Source organism: Eptatretus burgeri, chromosome 11 (assembly GCF_056783735.1).
Source record: "Eptatretus burgeri isolate ZD-2024b chromosome 11, Ebu_testis_v1, whole genome shotgun sequence".
Taxonomy (NCBI): Eukaryota; Metazoa; Chordata; class Myxini; order Myxiniformes; family Myxinidae; genus Eptatretus; species Eptatretus burgeri.
The window spans coordinates 26313648-26319647 of record NC_140971.1 but is presented as its reverse complement, the minus strand read 5'-3'; the positions used below and the strand labels follow the sequence as shown (position 1 = coordinate 26319647).

At 50.7% G+C, this 6000-nt stretch overlaps 1 protein-coding gene across 1 annotated transcript in view; it reads left to right on the top strand.

Annotated features, from left to right (window-relative positions):
* Positions 1-730: 730 nt before the first annotated feature.
* The window catches only part of CIART (circadian associated repressor of transcription), a 65381-nt gene continuing 60111 nt past the window's right edge, over positions 731-6000 (top strand). Inside the window, exon 1 of the mRNA XM_085845648.1 lies at positions 731-901. The gene's annotated coding sequence lies outside the window, so the exon portion shown is untranslated. The remainder of the gene's footprint in view (positions 902-6000) is intronic.

The window sequence follows — 6000 nt, the reverse complement described above, 5'->3', positions numbered from 1 at the left end:
AATATGGATGTGCGAAGGTTAACGTGAAAATTTGTTCCTTATCCGTTATATTGTGCGGTCATTATTTAAATGTTTCCTGTCGTCGTAATAAACAAAGGAGCTGCCCGGAAATAAAGCGCACATGACAATGCATCCGTTTAACAAGCTCAAATGAGCTAAGATCCTCGTCCTCTTAATGATGACGTCATAAAAACGAATATGACGTCATTGTGATGTATCAGGTTTGCGATAAATAATTATCTGTGCTAATGCCCGGCTTGATTCCCGCAAACAAAATTCAAACAGCTTGCCTAGTTTAGGAGATAATGGTATAGGCGATTTCCATTAGCGGTGATATTATGACGTCAACTTTTTTTTCTCGGAAGAATTTCCAAAATCGGAGATGGTTACTGTCTGCGCGTGGGCTTTCTGCATATACATGGCAAGTTTCACGAAGTTTCGATGAAAACTGTAGGGTGTGAAACAAAAAAGTCCACAAGAACTATGGGCGTCGATTGCTGGGGGACAGGGGGGGGACATGTCCCCCCCCACTTTTTATCAAGGGGGGGGACAACATATCGATTTCCCCCCCCCCCACCTTTTTCATTGAACGTAAGTTACGTAACACAAAACGAGCTGCTCTAGTACAACCAGGCCGAGATGCTCCTCGAATACAACAAGAAATTTTTAAATCTCTATTAAAGTTTTATTGGTCTATTATAGTTCTATTAAAGATGATAGGTTAACAATTCAACATTGAGAATCCATGCTTCCCAAACCATGGTCTCCCACAGGCCAAGCGTCCATAGTGACATCTCTTTTTGATCCTTCGATGTCGGCTCTTCCTATCATTGCGAAGCAGAATTCGCCAAGCCTTGGATTGTTCACCCACTAACAGGGAACGTGACCTGGACATTTTGAGGTATGCTGGGGCGTTTTCGGACTTTGTATCGTCATTTTATGAGTGTTTAAATTAATCGCGGCTTCATGGCCCGGAGCGCCCCGCCTCGGATAGCGTTAGGCCGCAACGGCTCGGGGCCCCTTTAGCGACCAAAATAGTTTATTTCACCTTTCTAACTTATATCGCCGGATGCCTGATGTTATTACCTGCACGATGATGTGTGTGTTTAATTGTTGTGACTTTGCACCGTCGAGTTAGAAGCCAATAAAAGATTTCGCGGCCTGGTATGCTGATCGAGATGGTGGAGCTTGTGCAGGATGACGCGGTTTCACTCTACCGGCTCACACGAACAAACGGAAAGATATTTTGTAATTCTGTTTTCATATTTCGAAGTCGATAACAGTGGCCTAAATCCCAACGTTGAAAACCGGGTGAAAATCGAAGGAAAGTGGGTATTTTGGCGACTAAATTAGCTTTGAATACTTGGGAAACATAAAATAAAATGCGCTGATTCACTCGCTTTTGCGGCGGTTAATGTAAATAATTTTTTCATCGGTACTTGGACTTAGGGGAGGTATAGACCTACAAAACGAGAGGTATCATTCGGTCGTCGGACTTGTGAGGATTAAATTATAGATTTTAAAAGGTAGCTGTTGAAAAATATGCAAAATTCACCTAAACGGTTCGGACAAACGAACGGAAAATTATTTTTGAATTCTGTTCTCGGATTATACAGTATCTATAGGGTAGTAATGAGATTACCTCGAAAATCCGATTAAAAAAGGCTTGGGCTTTGTAGCTTAGCCGCGACTTGCAATTTTTACGAGGAAAAATAACGTTCCGGAAGGAATTTCTCTTCCGCCATCATCCGAATAATTTTCCGTTTTCACGAGGACAAAGACGAAGGAAAAACCGACAGGATAAGGATAAGGATAGACCGAATAAAAATGCCTTGTTACGCAAAATTAACCCCTATAATTCACATGTACAAATTTATTCAACTGAAATGTAATTCCCTTCTTGTTTCATGGAGGATGTGGATATCAGAATTTTTTGCGACAGCATCAAGTAGCACATCCCCACCCACTCTCCTGGAGTAATCAAGTTCCCAGAAAGAGGTGGACGATTCAAAGGAGAAGATAGCAGAAAAGGGTGCATTTGCGAGTGCTCGGCCTAATTTCCCAGATCAGCCTTTTCAACCTCATGATGCCAGTTGTATAACAGTCCAAATACTGCCAAACCGAAGGTTGAAGTTTCAACAACAGTGGTTCAAAGATTTTCCGTGGCTTCATTTTGATCAGAGCATCGGCGGTGTACTCTGTCACACCTGTATGGACGCTTCTCGTGAAAAACTTACCGAACTTGCCCGCTGTGCAGAAGACGCATTTGTCTCAAAGGGCTTTCAGAACTGGGAAAAAGGCTACAGAAAAATTCAGACAACACGAACGATAAAATACACAGAGGCTTGCCTCTGAAAATATGAAATGTCGCAGAAGTCAACCTGGTGTCCATGTGCAGCTGAGCAGCAAACTGCTAGAAGAGCAAAGATCTGCACGGTCAGCACTTCTGAAGATTATCACCTCACCGCAATATTTAGTCTGACAAGGTTTTGCAATTCGTGGGAAGGATGCCTCTGAAGGGAATTTCAAAATGCTCTTACAGTTGCGGGCCGAGGATGATGTAAAACTCAAGACGTGGCTGTCAAGGAAGACGATGTTCACAAGCGGAGAAATTCAGAACGAAATTCTACAGTTGATTCGTCATGCCATCCTCAGAAATATCTGCAGTAATGTGAATGAAATGTCCACTCAGTTCGGACTCGTAACTGATGGAACACAAGACATTCAGGGTAATGAGCAGGAGTCGGTGTGTGCGCTATGTGACGGATTCCTTTGTTGTTCAAGAAGATCTCATCGGCCTCTACCAAGTATCGTCAACAACAGGAGTATCACTTTGTAAGATGCTTCAGGATGTCCTAATTCGGTGTCAACTCCCTATTGAACACCTTAGAGCGCAGACTTACGATGGGGCAAGAAACATGTCTGGAAAGTACAAGGGCTGTCAAACACAGCTAAAAAAAACTCCAACCGCTGGACAATTATGTTCACTGTGGAGCTCATGTCACCCAACTCATTACATCCAAAGCCCTACAAACTGCACCGTTCATAACAGACGCCCTTGATTATGTCCAGGTACTGGTGTCAGGTCAGGTTAGATCTGTGACCTGCTGCAGGTACCATGTGTGCTGTGTCACGTGATTGGGTTTTCGTATATCATGCCTCGCCCGCTAGGGGTGAAAAGACTGTGCTTCTGGTCGCGCAATAAAGCGGAGTAGATGGTGGCCCGCGTGCTTCTTGCGTCCCACCGCACCTCATATACTCTAGTTGGCTGACGAGGATGGTTGAATATGGACTTATGCCCGTTTTCGACGGGGACGACTTCGAATTGTTTTCGGAGCAATTGGAATGCTATTTCCACGCGAACGATGTGGTCGACGAGAGCAAGCAGAAGTCAATCTTGCTCGCTTCGCTTTCGCCGGAGCATTATCGGCTGCTGGGTGATTTAGTGGCACCGAACAGGCCCCGGGATGACGAGCTGTCGTTTCGGGACATTGTGGAGAAAATGAAAGCACACATGGCGCCGGAGAAGTCATTGCAGCTCGCTCGATTCCAGTTCGATCGCCTCTCGAAAGGGGCAGAGGAACGCGTCGCTGAGTTCGTGGCGCGGATTAAGCATTCTTCCGTGGCCTGCAAGTTCACGGCGGGGGAGCGGCCAGCTCGGCTCAGAGATCGTTTTATTGCTGGTTTGCGAGATGCGAAGATGGTTTCAGCGGTTTTACGGCTGAAGGATGAAGCCATTACATTCGACTCGGCGATCAGCATGGCTACGGCGGTCGAGCAGAGTCGCGGGGATGTTCGAGCCATCACCGGCCACGCGGGGTCGCGAGCACCCCGGGACGCGCGCACGACCTGCGATGCGGGGCGCACGTCGCCGCGCGGCCGCGCGTGCGGCGGGGTGACCCCGCAGACATGCTTGGGATGTGGAGGTCGACACCTGCGTCGTGCGTGCCCGTTTAAACACAACGTGTGTTTGAATTGTCACAAGGTGGGTCATTTGGCGCGTGTGTGCCGTGGGGCGTCGGCCACCGTTAAGGTCATGGACGGCGATGGGCGAGGCGACTCGGGGCGGAACCAGCGGCCGTTGTTGAGCCTGTTTTCAATTGGCCCGGCGACGGCGCGCCCGATGACAGTGGAAGTCGAAGTGAACGAAACGCCGATCACGTTCCAGGTCGATACGGGAGCAGCGGTGTCGCTCATCGGTGAACAGACCGCGCGTAGACTCAACGGCTTGAAGCTTATCAGGTCAAACCTCGTGCTGTTCACGTACACCCGCGAGAAGATAACGCCAGTCGGGATGGCAGACGTGTCTGTGCGGTACCAAGGCCAGGTCGCCACGCTTCGGGTGTACGTCGTGCGGGGGAGCGGGCCGTCTCTCCTCGGCCAAGATTGGATGGCCCGCATCAGGCTAGACTGGGCCGCAGTTCACCTTGTGCAACCCGTGCCGAGCCGGTGGGAGGATCAGTTGGAGGAGATTCTTCAAAGACATCAAGGGGTGTTTAGCGACGACCTTGGAAAACTCAAGGGCATGGAGGCGAAGCTCTTCTTGAAGGAGGGGGTGGTTCCTCGGTTTTGCAAGCCGCGTCCGGTGCCGTATGCCCTGCGGGACAAGGTCAAGGGTGAACTGGATAGGCTGGAGGCCTGTGGAGTGATCGAACGGGTGTCGTGCTCGGATTGGGCCACCCCGGTTGTCACGGTGCTGAAACGAAATGGAGACGTCCGATTGTGCGGGGACTTCAAATCCACGGTTAACCTGGGGCTCAGCGTGGAGCAATATCCATTGCCGTCAATCGATGAAATATATGCGCGATTGGCGGGGAGTCAATACTTCACGAAGCTAGACCTGCGTGATGCATATTTTCACCTGCCGATGGATCCCGGGAGTAGCGAGCTTTTGACAATCAACACGTGTCAAGGGCTCTATCGATATACCCGACTCTGTTTTGGGATTGCTTCGGCCCCAGCCTTGTGGCAGAAAGCTATGGATCAGGTTTGCATTGGCCTGCCCGCTCAGACCTACCTGGACGATGTGCTCATTGCGGGGAAAACGGCGGATGAGCATCTTGCGAACATTGCCCAAGTGCTGACAAAGCTAGAAGTGTGTGGCCTGCGCTTGAACAGGGACAAGTGCGCGTTCTTCAAGCAGCGCTTGGAATACCTCGGGCACATCATCACGCCGGAGGGGCTGTTGATAGGTCCTCGGAAGGTGGAAGCGATTCAACACATGCCACCGCCCCGCGACAAGACGCAGCTGCGCTCGTTCATTGGTATGGCCCAGTATTACCAAAGGTTCGTGCGCGGGCTCAGCTCACAACTTGCACCGTTAACGCGGTTGCTCAAGAAGGACGAGCGCTGGACTTGGGGGCCTGCACACCAGGCGTCGTTCGACCGCGTCAAGCGGCTGCTCACAGAGGATACGGTCCTCGTGCACTACGAGCCTGCGCATCCGCTCCTATTGGCATGCGACAGCTCGGCATATGGCATCGGGGCAGTGCTCTCCCACAGGATGGACGATGGTTCCGAGCGGCCGGTTTGTTTTGCATCCCGGACCCTGTCCACAGCAGAGCGCGGATATGCCCAGATTGAGCGTGAGGCTCTCAGCCTCGTCTGGGGTGTGCGGAGGTTTCATCAATATCTGCTGGGGCGGCATTTCACTTTGCAGACGGATCACAAACCGCTTCAATTCATCCTGAGACCCGAACGCGGGGTGCCGGTGGTAGCAGCCGCGCGAATACAGCGGTGGTGTCTGTTTCTGGGTGCTTACGATTATGATATTCAGTTCCGAAGCACTGAGAAGCATGCTAACTGCGACGGGCTCTCACGCTTGCCGTGTGCGGAGGGTCCTGCTGCGTCTGAGTTGAGCGACCGGGTCGATGTGTTCGCGCTGGGCCAGGTCCAAAGCGGGCCGGTCACGGCCAGGCAGGTCGCGGTGGAATCGGCTCGTGATCCGGTGCTTGCCCGTGTCGTCCAGGCGATTTCTACCGGGAATTGGAGCGATCTGCC